General features: G+C 38.0%; 1 protein-coding gene across 1 annotated transcript in view; it reads right to left on the bottom strand.

The window, feature by feature from the left end:
- Positions 1–13,169, bottom strand: part of LOC127455106 (5-hydroxytryptamine receptor 1D-like) — a 59,218-nt gene extending 46,049 nt beyond the window's left edge. Inside the window, exon 1 of the mRNA XM_051722704.1 lies at positions 12,830–13,169. The gene's annotated coding sequence lies outside the window, so the exon portion shown is untranslated. The remainder of the gene's footprint in view (positions 1–12,829) is intronic.
- Between the last annotated feature and the right edge of the window lie 1,195 nt (positions 13,170–14,364).

The raw sequence follows: 14,364 nt of genomic DNA, 5'->3' as shown, positions 1-14,364 counted from the left end.
CATCTTCCTGCTTTTTACGACATTCTCTCATAAGATGATTGCCCTTTTTACAGTAAAAATAACGAGGTTCATTTGAGCGTGTGTCTGTGTTCTTTTAAAGCTTTTACCCTCAGTTAACCACTGGGTTGATGCCACTGAGAGTGGCTTTGCCTGTTTACATCTGTTCTCTGTTTCAGAACCCCAGTCACACTGCTCTAAATGTATTTTCGGATGGGTCTACACTGTGCAATAACGCCTGTTGGATTGGCTGGCCTGCATTGCTTTTCAGAAGTTGTAAAAGAAAATCCTGGTCTCGGTTGGTATTTTCATATCCTGAATGTTCTTTGTAGGTTACCAATAAATGCTTGGCATAGGACTCGAATTACTCTTTGTTCGTCTGTTTTATGTCTAATATTTTGCCCCATTCTGCGTGTGTCACTCCCCGTAATTCTAACAGCGCTTGTTTGAGTCTGTCATAAACATCGCTCTCTGTTTCATCAGCCTATCTATTCAAAATGGCTCCAGACTTTATTTCTCATGTTAATTTTGGTCTGAGCTCATCGGGAATTGTGAGGAGAGCGACTTACTAACTTCCAAGTTGTATACAGGGGCTTATAGCATTAAACTGTCCCAATATGGTTGAAATGGACTTTTCTCAGCATTATTCTTACCACTTCTTTATGTCTGGTACATTCTTCGCATGTTAGTGGGCAACTTATGGTAGTCACTTCATCATTCGTATTTGTCATGGTTTTAAGAACAGCAACTTTAACTTATCTCCAAGGAACTTCACTGGTCTTGGCCAGCGTTCTTCTCGGACTATGCTGGCTTGGTTCCTTGGGCCTTTGAACCGGAGCTCGTTTACAAGTCTCTCTCTGTGGCCCACTCTCTAACGCAGCAGCATCATCATCACTATCATAATTAGTTTAATCTATGAATGTGTCATTTATTACTGCTTCTCTAACTGCAGCTACAGGGAAACCTGCATTATCACAACAATCTTCGCCATTGCCTTGCAATGTCTTGCCCAACTTTGTTTCTCATATGCAAACGCGCCTACTTGAGCTCTTGAGCCTTTTCAATTCCTCTGATTGCACTTTTTCAATTTCTTTAATGCTTGCTATTGTTCGTTCGTTCTCGGCAATGGTTTTGAAGTCGTTACGATGAAGCAGGTGTTTTATAGCAATCAGGGTCTTTTTGTATTTGTTTTTTTATTCCAATTTTCGGCCCTCGACAGAATACCAGGATATAATTCCATTATTGTTCCAATTGAGGTCCAATTCCTTGTTGCGTAGGTGATAAAGAAGGTCTTTTAATTGTATGCCCATGGTTTCCATCATTCCCTTCTCTACACTGCCACTGTAATGTCCCTGAGAAGCCATGTTTTCCCTTCTAATTCTTAAGTCCCAATGGATTTCTACAGTCTCTGGTCTATCACTGTGTATGTCGACCCGTTCTACAAAATGTGTCTATATGGGATGTGTAAAACTTTCCCTCAGACTTTCTAAAAGGCAAATAACAATAGACTTACCAGAACAGCTGTAGACAGGAAAGGAGAAGTTCAAACCTCATGTTCCATACACAGACCAAATGTTGTGCTGAATGTTGTGACGTCTCTCACCTTGTTTGGTTGGGAAATCATGGAGGCTGGTCACCACTTGGGGCCTATCCTAATAGTACTAGTCACTCCTTCTGGCTGACAGTAGTGTTATTTTAGTTAAGTGTATGCAGATCTAGGGGGACTAAACAAAACTATTATTCAGATAAAAGTATGCAGGGAGCAACTTGTCTGAATAGTATTAGTCAATTACCTCTGGATAATGATCCAAAACTGAACAAGTTTGTGGAACGATCAGGTATACCCGGCCAGTACGTAGACTCTACTAACAGGAATCCAAATTAACCAGTGTAATGTAAAAGTATAGAATTAACTGGATTTAAAAAGTGCCTAAACTTAAGATAAATTTAATAATAACAATCGAATTAAGATCTCAGTACAACATCGAGGTTTTCATAATTGGAGTCAGATAAAATTATTGAGAGAACCAAGATAAATTTGGGAAACAAATTCTAACAATACAAGTGTTATTACAGCCTATCAGAAAAGACAGTAACACATGAGATACCATTCCATTGGATGCCGTCGTTGGATTAGTGGGTGGTTCCTTACACATGCATCTGGCTCGCAGTGACAAGAATATTTTGGCTCACTGTTACTCCCCTAAGGCTGGCTGAAATCCATTGTCTGCTATTATTTCTACACTGAAAGGCAGTGATGGGCAGAAAAGATCTACTGAACAGAGTACAGATTATTATTATTTTTTAACCAAATGCTGGCCCTCTCACACTCACACATTCACACACATGCATATTCAGCAACTCAGAAGTCTTCAAAGACATCAGGTTTATGCCAAGCATCTGCAAGTTGCATCAGATGTGTTGAAAGAAGGGTCGAACTGAAGAAGTGTTGAAATGAGAAATGAAGAAACATTTGTGATACAGTAGAGGTGTTTTATATTTAATTCTAGAAAAGAACAGTAAAATGGGACAAGGGGAGGGAAGGTCTTCCCCGCCTTCTCGGACCTGGGAGGGAGACAAGGGGAGAAAAAAAAAAAAAAGACAGGGAATGGCAGCGGGAGAGAGAGAGGAAAGAGAGAAAAAAACGTACTCGCCGGTTCCCTGATACGCCGTAGCCTGGTCCTTGGTCACTCCTCCACCCTCTAGTGGATGACAGCCACTCCTCCCCGGGTGGATTGGAGGCAGTCCTCCGGCCCCTAGCGGACGGAACGCCCCTCCGCATTTTGGTGGATGGTAGGGGTCTCCTCCGCCCCTGGTAGCGGTTCTCTCACACCCGGCAGTGAGCCCCTCCCCGCTCGTGGATGGTGGTCTTATCTTTGACCCCACCATGTTTTAGCGGCTGGTAGGGGTCTCCTCCACCCCTGGCAGCGGCCCGACCACTGCAGGCGGTCGATAGGGAGCCCCTCCTCCCCTCGCGGTTGCCGGTCATTCCACCATTTTCAGGCAGCCGGCCTCCTCAGTCCCCCGGCGGATGGCCGCGGCTGCTCCTTTGGGGTGGATGCTAGTGGCGAGGACTACTACGGTGCATCCCTCCTCCTTCCAGGACTTCAGCACCAATGTAACAGGGTAAACGGGAAAAGAGGAGGCGAGAACCGGCTTGACAACATAAATAATAATTTAATGATTAACTTAAAAGCAAAAGACCTACAACACAAACGCATACAGGGCAGCTGCCTATAGCTCTCTCTCTCTCAAACTGCCACCTCCGGCCGCCTTTATCCCTCTCGTGGGCTTGATTAACCTGATTAGGGGCCGGGTGTGCGTCATCATTGCCACAGAACTTTAACTTGTGAACTTTAACTTTATGCATATTATTTAATAAAAGTTAATGTTTATCAGTAACTCTGTAAATCTTGCTGGGTGCTGACAGGTTTGTGTGATGTTATCCACCTGCATCTCTGTGAAATCAGAGTTGTAGATTTCCGTGCAGGTTTACAAGTTGGAAGTTCGATTTCAAGTGGTGTTTCATTGCACATTTCCTGGTAGGAAGTTAGAAATTCTGACTTTCTGAGTTGAATGGAACTCAGTATAACTCATTCATCATATAGCATGATACTGTACAAATAACCCCATCCCTAAAAATAATAACTTTAACAGAACAGCAGAATCTACTAAGTAGGGCCTCGTTTTCCAAATCCATCATAAGCCTAAGTAGATTGTAGAATCCAACTTATGATTCATCTTAGTTTTGCGGCCCGTTTCCCAAAAGCTTCGTAACTTGTAATAGTTCACCCAAAATGAAAATTTGCTGATAATTTAATCACCCTCAGGCCATCCAAGATGTTTATGACCTTCTTTCTTCATCAGAGCAGGATTTAAGGAAAATATATATTTTTAAAAAAAAATTTTTGCAAGGTAAATTACAAATTATTGTAAAGTTATGCACAAATATAATGAAGTTACAGTGACGAACAGCATTATACGGTCACATTTCAACACTGTCACATGGACAGTGATTCTCTTAAATACCACATAAAGTGTGTCCTCACATGTTCATGTTAAGTACAGTTTTGGGAAACACACGTAAAAAATAACAAACGTTCCTAAAATTGCTCGTAGAAAATGCTCTTAACTGCTAAGATCGATTATTATTGGGTAACGATTTAGAGAAATATTGCAATTGTGCTTTGAACTGCGATATGATAAACATTTAAGAAGAAAAAAAAAAACTTGTAAGTGATTCCTTCTACCCAAAATTAAACCATGTTTTGCCCATGCTCTACTGTGGACCAGAAAAATACTGTTCTAGAAAGGGTTTTCACAAATGAGTCCTCTTAAAAAGAGCCAAACTAAATAAATAAATAAAACATAGAAATACAGAGAAAAAACAAACATCACAATCAGATTGTATCTGTCTGCTGTGTAAATTGTTTTGTCCAAATTGTGAAAGGGTCAGCTCACCTTTCGTCATTATTTTTTGAAACACAATCAACTTGAATATTATATTATTGTATATATTATATTACTGTAAGAGTAATGTTAAGAAAGTATTATTGCAATATACTCATTGTACAATAATAATAAAAAGAAAACAATATTAATTTCTTAACTTGTTCGTGGCATTGCTATGCAGTCCGGTTAAAACCTCAGGCCTTTATTTTGGCGGAAGCTTTTATTTTGGCGAAAAACTAAAGGAACTGACATTTCTATTGTTTGTAGTTTAGTTAACAACAACATTTAAATACAGTGAAATGCTCTCATCTATCTTTCTGGCCACAAAAACCTGGTGTCATGGGGTTATTTTAGATTTTAATAGTAAATTGTTGTGGCCAAGCATACTTACGCAAATGTGCAATTAAAGTGAATCTGGAGCGCTTTAATTATAATGCGTATGTTAGCACACCGAAACTGAACTCGGAGCACATCTATCACTCAGGGCACCAGATAGATTGAATTCCTGTGTATCGAGCACAGATCCGCTCTGAAACCAATATGTGTAGTACACTAACCTGTAACAGTTGAGGATGGGCAAGGAGGAGGCGGGAACCAGCTGAACAGTCAACGTAAAGTTTAATGATATAAATTAATTTAAAACAACATAAAACACAAGAGGAACACAGACACACACAACGCGGCTCTCCCGAACTCACACACTAGAAAAATGATTCGGAAATTGTGTCTCATAAGGTTGAGAGAGAGAACAAATGATGTCCACAAATATGAGTTCCAACGAGCGGAAGGCAGATAAAAGAATCTAGACAAATCTACATCTTGATTTTTATCATGTCCAGATATCATAATGAATGTGGAGCAACAGAGAAAAAGAAACGTTATCAAGGAACAAACTGGCCTTTAGGTAAATATGTCAACGTATTGATGAGAGAAAGAGCTTCAGTGGGCAGAATGCGTGTGTATGCAACATGATCACACAGGAAGTCGGCATGTTGTTTCTGAAAGTTCCGGTACCCTAGGATCGGCAACAGTATGCCGACTCACTGACATGCCCTGTCTCCCATCGGACATACAGTATATGGAATGGCTCAACAACAATTACTTTTCCTCGTGGCATGACTGGTAGTGCGTTGCGTCAGTTGCTTGGGAGACCACAGTTCAATCCCCATTCAAACAAGTATGGTTAAGGTTAGATTTGGGTTTTGGTTGGGGGGTAGATTAAATAAAATAAGCATTACCCTTCACTGTTTTACACCCTGTTCAGCTGAAAACAATTATTTTTACAACTGGCGACCTCTCCTGGATATACATGGATGTTCACACATACCGCTTTAGCCTCTGGAGGCAGTGTTTTCAAATTTGGTCAACGTATACCGATTTCAGCTAAAGAAAAATCGGCGCGCACACTTGATGATTTTTATATGAGATCAGGCTGTTGTGTGCGAGGTAATATTGCATTTATCGCATTGTCAGTAAGTTCTTCCTCTTCAAAATCCCAGATTAATATTATCTCACTGGGATTTTTCTTTTTTTGTGCTGAGTTTAGTATGTTGGGCTCCAGAATTACCTCACTAAAGACAGTTTTGAGGTATACTGTTGATGAATTAAGAAAAAAAAAAAAAGAGAGAGAGAGAGAGAGAGAGAGAGAGAGAGAGAGAGAGAGAGAGAGAGAGAGAGAGAAACAAACTGGATTAAATCAGATTAGTTACATTAAACAGTTTTTGCCAACCAATATAATGGCAGATGCAAAATATGATAGCTGTTGCTGCTCTATATGTCTTAAGATATTTTATATTTTTGAATATTTTTATTTGCATTGAAGACTTGCATACTGTATTTGGTGCTAAATCCCTGACTAAACTGGCCATCCCTTAAAGAAATATTCCAGGTTTAGTACAAATTAAGATCTATCAACAGAATTTGTACAAAAAAAAAAAAAAAGCACAAAACTGCATGTATACTGTACACTCATGTCATGTATGGCTCCTTTAAATTGTTAACAGTGTCTTTTGTTAGATTTTCTGGGTTAACACAAGCTCAAACGCTTTAAATTCAGAAATACATTTCTACGTAGGACCGCTGTTCCGTGTCCTTGATCGGCGAATACCCGAAAACCATTTTCATGCCCTTTCTAAGTCAATTTCACAGGTTTACATACACGTGATTGCCAAGATAATTACATGCATTATTCACACACTGGAACCTAACAGCCCTATTCTGCAGCATGTTCATATGAACAGCCCTTCCTTTATTAACATTTAATGCATGTCCACATGTACCAGGCAGATATTTAGGATTTTACCTGATCTTTCATATAAATAGGTATATAGAATTTATCAGTATATATCATATGTTATGCATACCCTGAACAAAATGAAATTTGACATATGATTAGATGGTAGTTAAAAAAAAAAGCAAATTATTGAGTATATGATTATATAAAACCCAAATAGCAACACCAAATATATGTATACTATAGCCATTGTACATGTGTACATAAAACCCTTCTCCACCTTCCATGACCAGTCATCTAAAGAGAAAACATGAAATGCTTTGATTCTCTAGAGATGTTGCCATGGTTACACAAATGCAACCTTCCACAGCTTGTGAACAGAGAGATAGAGCATAGAGACACAAGAGGTGCGTTCCAATCGACCAATAGTGGCCTGTGAAGTGAACTTCTCAAGGATTTCAAGCATCTTAAGTGAGATTCCAATCCAAAAGGAACATACATGTTCAGTTGGAAGGGCACTCAACACGGCACAGGGAATAAGTGTACATCGATACATCACTTCACAGGAAGTGGAGAGGGAAATTTACCCACCAGTCATTCCGAACCATCATAGTACTAACATAGTGTGGTTAAAATAGATGCTAAAATAAAATAAACAAAAGGGGTTTGAGATGCTGCTGTTTTAATTAAGCCTAATTCACCACAGGTGTACATTCTATGCAGTTGTGCGCAAGTGCAAAGTGCAAGAGATGCGACTGTTACGTCCCTTTCTTAAGAATAGGTCATATGATGGTTAAGAAGACACACATATTATAAAATAACCAAATAACATGTATTTTTTGGGGCCAGGAGATGGACAGCTATCCACAAAGACTGGCTACATATGAGGAATCTATGTGTGTGTCTGTGTGTGGGTGGGTCATGTTTTGCCTACACTGTGAGGACCAAAAACCTGAAATCACCTACAGTCAGGGACTATAAACAGTTCAAGGAACAAAAACCAAAAACGAAACGAAATTAACTGAAAACAGGAAACCTAAGCCTAACGGGAAGTCCCTTTCAATCATTTCAGAGTGAAAAATGTATTTATTTCTAAATGCTAGTAACTGGTTTTTAACAACTATTTATCATTACTACATATACAGTATGTGCAGATTTATCCAGATATAAGATATAACAATATTAGAGGTAAATCATACATTTCTCAGTTGTTTCCAAGTCTTCACTGAAATGTTGTTAGATATGATGCATTACTACAGATTTGATGATGCAAGGTTTCGACTGAGAAGCAGATCTGTTATTAAAATGTAATAATCCATACAGTTTTTATTTTATTTAGGCCTTACTCTGTGATAAAGTTTTTTTTTTAAGGCTTATTACAGCTAAAAGCGAAGAGCAATGAGTGTGTGCTCCCTTCTGTTTTACCCCAATGTTGGATATTGAATATAAAGCTGATTCAGTACTTTATTAGCTCCAAAAGAACATGGTCTCTGCATGCACTTTTTGTGGGTATACAACATGAATAAAATAATTTGGCCCACATAAGGTGATGTTTAGTCCAAACTTCACAGTTTATGCATGGAGGAGAGATTAAGGCTATTCATTTAAGATGGCCAGACATATTTGAAATATTTTGGAGATATACTGAATATTAAAAATACATGTTACGGTTTATATGCTGATAATTCCCCCACAAATGAAAAAAAAAATTGGATAAATTATTTTGGGTGAGGCAAAAAAATAAATAATTTTAGCTCGTTTTTCCAGACCTGGCCGCATGTTTCTCTTGTGAGATCTGGAAACACTGCAACATGTATAAGGATGATTATGTGCTGTATTTAGCACAGAGTACTGCCATTTTGTTTTTGTTTTTTTGTTTTTTTTAAAAGAACGTTATTAACCGTTCTTTTATTTAATTCTAACCGGTTACCATTTGGAAACGAGGCTACTTTTTTTTTCTTAAAACATAAAGGAAAAAGAAAAAAGAAGCAAAAATCTGGGTTACAGTGAGGCACTTAAAATGGAAGTGAATGGGGTCAAGTTGTAAACATTAAAATACTCACTATTTCAAAAGTTTAGCCACAAGACATTAAAAAGATATACAGTTGAAGTCAGAAGTTTACATACACCTTAGCCAAATACATTTAAACTACGTTTTTCACAATTCCTGACATTTAATTGTAGAAAACATTACCTGTCTTATGTCAGTTAGGATCACTACTTTATTTTAAGAATGTGAAATGTTAGAATAATAGTAGAGAGAATTATTTATTTCAGCTTTTATTTCTTTCATCACATGCCCAGTGGGTCAGAAGTTTGCATACACTTTGTTAATATTTGGAAGCATTGCCTTTAAATTGTTTAACTTTGGTCAAACATTTTGGGTAGTCTTCCACAAGCATCTCACAATAAGTTACTGGAATTTTGGCCCATTCCTACAGACAGAACTGGTGTTACCGAGTCAGGTTTGTAGGCCTCCTTGCTCGCACACACTTTTTTAGATCTGCCCACAAATTTTATATCAGATTGAGGTCAGGGCTTTGTGGTGGCCACTCCAATACCTTGACTTTGTTGTCCTTAAGCCATTTTGCTACAACTTTGGAGGTATTCTTGGGGTCATTATCCATTTGGAAGACCCATTTGTGACCAAGCTTTAACTTCCTGGCTGATGTCTTGAGATGTTGCTTCAATATATCTACATAATTTTCCTTCCTCATGATGCAATCTATTTTGTGAAGTGCACCAGTTCCTCCTGCAATAAAGCACCCCCACAACATGATGCTGCCGCCCCCATGCTTCACGGTTGGGATAGTGTTCTTCGGCTTGCAAGCCTCACCCTTTTTCCTCTAAACATAACAATGGTCATTATGGCCAAAAAGTTCACTTTTTGTTTCATTAGACCAGAGGACATTACTCCAAAAAGTCAGATCTTTGTCCTCATGTACACATGCAAACTGTAGTCTGGCTTTTTAATGGCAGTTTTGGAGCAGTGGCTTCTTCCTTGCTGAGCAGCCTTTCAGGTTATGTCGATGTAGGACTTGTTTTACTGTGGATATAGATACTTGTCTAATTGTTTCTTCCAGCATCTTCACATGGTCCTTTGCTGTTGTTCTGGGATTGATTTGCACTTTTTGCACCAAACTACGTTCATCTCTAGGAGACAGAATGCATCTCATTCCTGAGTGGTATGATGGCTGCGTGAACCTATGATTTTTATACTTGCGTACTATTGTTTGTACAGATGAATGTGGTACTTTCAGGCATTTGGAAATTGCTCCCAAGGATGAACCAGACTTGTAGAGGGCCACAATTTTTGTTTCTGAGATCTTAGCTGATTTATTTAGATTTTCTCATGATGTCAAGCAAAGAGGCACTGAGTTTGAAGGTAGGCCTTAAAATACATCTGCAGGTACACCTCCAATTCAGTACACCTCCTATCAGAAGCTAATTGGCTAACTGTCTAAAGGCTTGACATCATTTTCTGGAATTTGACAAGCTGCTTAAAGGCACAGTTAACTTAGTGTATGAAAACTTCTGACCCACTGGAATTGTGATATAGTCACTTAAAAGTGAAACAATCTGTCTGTAAACAATTGTTGGAAAAATTTCTAATGTCATGCACAAAGTAGATGTCCTAAACGACTTGCCAAAACTATAGTTTGCTAATTTGAAATCTTGGAGTGGTTAAAAAATTAGTTTTAATTACTACAACCTAAGTAAACTTCTGACTTCAACAGTATGTGCTAACATGATTTTAGTGTGATAAAATTGCTTACTAACCTTTTCTGTGTAAAGGTATATCCGATTTTTCAACAATGTTACCATGACGACATGCCACTATAAACCCTAAAATGACCATAAAAATTACGATTTAAATAACTTTACAGCTCAAATAATACAATAATAAGTTTTAACAGAACAATTAATGTGATTAATTTTATAAAATTATAAGCTTCACATTTCTGTCTTTAAACTCTCCAAAAATTGGCCCCATTCACTTCCGTTGTAAGTGCCTCACTGTAACCTCGATTTTTGCTTTTTAAAATAAAAGGAGGGAGGAGTCACATTATTTTATGTGGTAATCAACATTATGTCACAAATGCTGCAAATTAAACTCAACTTGAACTGAACCCGGAATATTCTTTGAATATCTGAAAATGTAAAAAGGTTTCCGTGAGGGCTAGTTTTCTGGGGATTGAAAATATCCTAATAGAAAAACAAATGTGTGTTTCTGTGTCTCAGGTTTTACCTACATTGTCTAGACCAAATGTGCCCACAAGGATCATAAAACCTGAAATCACCTACATTGTGAGGACCAGCCAGGAAAATGCATGTCTGTGTATTAGTCCAACAACATAATCAGCCAATTTAAGTTGTAATGAGTTGAAAATGAAACAGAAATTTATGTTAGACCTTTTTCACCATCCGAGTTTTAGAATGCGGAAGTAGCCTAAATGATTGAAGGGTAAACTTTGACAGTGGTGAATGGGAGTGAATGGGAGATCACAGCAAATATTATTTTCACTTACCCATTTGCTCCAAGACCAAAATAAAAAATCCACTATTACTTTTCAATGACTTTCCAGAAGAGGAAAAAAAATAGAGAATGGTGGATCACGGCAGTCAGATGAGAGAAAATGCAGCAGCAGTAATCGAAACACCCTCGCAGCTGTGGTAATTCATTTTTTAAAACAAATTCCAGGATAATATAACACAAAGCATAATGTTATAAACTTACACTCAATATTTAAAAAAATTATCATATAAAAAAGTTTGCTAGATTTATGCTGCTAAATAAGGTGGAAACGTGTCATCACAGTCCGTGATAAAGTTCTATATGAGAGGAAATGAGATTGACTTAGCATTTTGTAATTAAAGAGGGAAAAATAAGATTTTGAGTCATTACAGTAAAATAATGATGTAATTTTTCTGCTCTGGATGATTTCCACAATATCAGGACAGATCATGCATAAGCCATAAACAGCTTTGTTTCAGAATTCCTCGCTGCAACCATTTATTTCCCTGACATCAGACCGCAAGAGCCTGCACATACGCTTCCTTTTCACACCAACTATCTCTCCATTTCCCATGCTGCAGCTGTGCTCTGTGTGCTTGTGTGGTGTGTTTGCATGAGAGAGAGAGAGAGAGAGAGAGAGAGAGAGAGAGAGAGAGAGAGAGAGAGAGAGAGAGAGAGAGAGAGAGAGACAAAGTGGAGAGTAAGGTGTGAAAGAAAGGCAAAGAAAAGTGAGAGGAGAGAAGAGCAATTATGCATATGTGATTGAGTGTGTTGTTCCGCTGTGCAGTGAGCCACGTCGCCCGGTTGTGCTCTGCCCATCATACATTATCGAACTGACTGTAACACATTACATTCTTATGGACTGTAAATCTCAAACACATACATTCACACTCTGTAGGATTCTGTACCATGACCTTTAACCAGAGTTGACCATGTCAAGCGATATGCATTTGAAAACGTAGCCTGACAGAATCAGCATTAAACCACAAGGTTGTCCTGGTAATTAAGGCTGATAATTAAATGTCATTGTGGGCTACATTCATTATAATATATAATATTACACCATTCAAATTGGGCTGATAGTGTTAGTGGGGTGCAAGGAAAGAAAGAGAGAAGAAGGGGGTCTTTAAATGTGCTATGAGCTTTGGGTATTTTAATCTAAAAGTATCTAAAAAATAAAATAAAATAAAAAAAAAATAAATAAAAAACAACAACAACAACAAAAGCAGCACTTTTTTATGTTTTAATCTTCAACACATCTAAACTGCTTATTGGTGGTGTTCTGCCTCACACATGGGATGTTATATCAATGTCAAGAGCTGATGTTTCCTACCTGGTCAGTTTCCATCTGTCTCGGGGGTCTGTTATAATTTGCTTTACAAATCACCCTACTAACTGTTCACCTATTCTCCCAAGAAACATCAGCTTTCTGTGACATTTGTTATCGGAGTTAGTATACATCAACATTTTAATTTAATTACTACTGACACAGAAATGGCATAAATGTTGTCTGAGATTTTGACGATGGGAAAAGTCATCGTGAGATAGAATAACATTGTATTTTGAGATCTAGTTGCAACACTCACACATCACATCTGTTTCAGAAATCGTCAGGTGTTTCAAAAACTTACCCAACTGAACAGAAGTCGCAGATTTTCTTTCCGTTCCCGGAGAAATTTCTTCATGCTTGAGACTTCAAATAAAACACACCAGTCCGTTTGAAGTCGAGTATCCAAAAGAACCGTTACTTTTATATCGTAACGGCTGCGCCGACTCGTTAACGCGCATCTGATATCCAACAGAATTTAAATGGTTAAAGAAAATGCATTGTTATATGCAAAGTCTAACAGATATATATATATATATCCAGAGAGGAAAAAGTCAGTTTCATCATCAAAACACATTTAAGACAGGTCAAAAGCATCTATTATAACGTTGGAATATGATCAGCACCTGAGAAGAAACATCTGCTTTGCAGTAGTTACTGCGAAGCAACATCTACTAGAATAATCTGTTCCGTTTCGTGCTGCTCGCTCTCTCTCTCTCTCTCTCTCTCTCTCTCTCTCTCTCTCTCTCTCTCTCTCGAAGTACTGCTGCAGCGTTCCTTCTCCGCGTGAGGTGGGTCGGTAAATGTTAAAACGTTTTTGTTTTTTGTTTTCTTTTGAAAGTGTTTCTTTCTAACTGCTCAAGTGCTGTTAAAGAATAAAATATTAAACGTTACGCGCTCTTTCCTCGAGGCTTTTAAGCTTAACGCGCAATGAGAGACAGCTTGCGTGGAACAGCTGTAATTCTGTCCCCTCTCTGTCTGTCACGGGTCACTGTTGACTATGTGCAGGCTACTATATATGTATAATAACTTAAGGTGAAGTCGGTGATTACAGATTTCAGTAAGCCTATTGTGATTGATACAAGTCTTACACCCGATGTGTCAAGACGAAATCAAGGTAAACTGTAATACAAAGACTGAGGCGTTCAATTGTAATGTTTCTACTAAAATAAAACCCAAACCCCACTTTTTTTCTACAGTTAATATGAGAATTATGTAATTTTTTGGAACTGTACGTGCAACCACATCTCAAATTATATTTTGTTTGAAACGTTTCTGTGGTGGAAATAAACAGTTTTGGAATAAAATGGCCGTTTTGTATCTCTTATGCTAACTTTATAGCTTGCACTTAATGAATCACATAATTAGATACAATTTTCACAGGCTTATTGCATAATGTAACACAGTTATAGTTTGATTGGAAATGACACACATTGAAAATGTTCTGTTAAAGGGATAGTTCACCCAAAAATGAAAATTCAGTTATTGTTTACTCACCCCTGTGTGTTAGAACCCCATATGACTTTCTTTCTTTTTCATAACAAAGAGAGAAATTGTGGAAATATTTTGTTCTCAGTGATGTCAAACAATGGCAGTTTATGGTGACTACCTCTTCAAGCTTCAAAAGGACACAAAAAGTCTAATAAATGATTGTATGCAACTCATGTCTTGTCCTGAAGGAATACGATAAGATTTGGTGAGAAACAAACCGGAATCTAATGTATTATTAAGTGAAACTCTTAACCGACCGTTGATCTCCTGTGCGCGTTAGTTACACTGAAGTAGTTAAGCCCCGTTCACACTGTCAGCGACTTTGTGGCTTGGTGTCACTAGACTCTG

This window comes from Myxocyprinus asiaticus, chromosome 17 (genome assembly GCF_019703515.2).
Source record: "Myxocyprinus asiaticus isolate MX2 ecotype Aquarium Trade chromosome 17, UBuf_Myxa_2, whole genome shotgun sequence".
Lineage (NCBI taxonomy): Eukaryota > Metazoa > Chordata > Actinopteri > Cypriniformes > Catostomidae > Myxocyprinus > Myxocyprinus asiaticus.
This window is presented reverse-complemented; position numbering and strand designations above follow the sequence as displayed.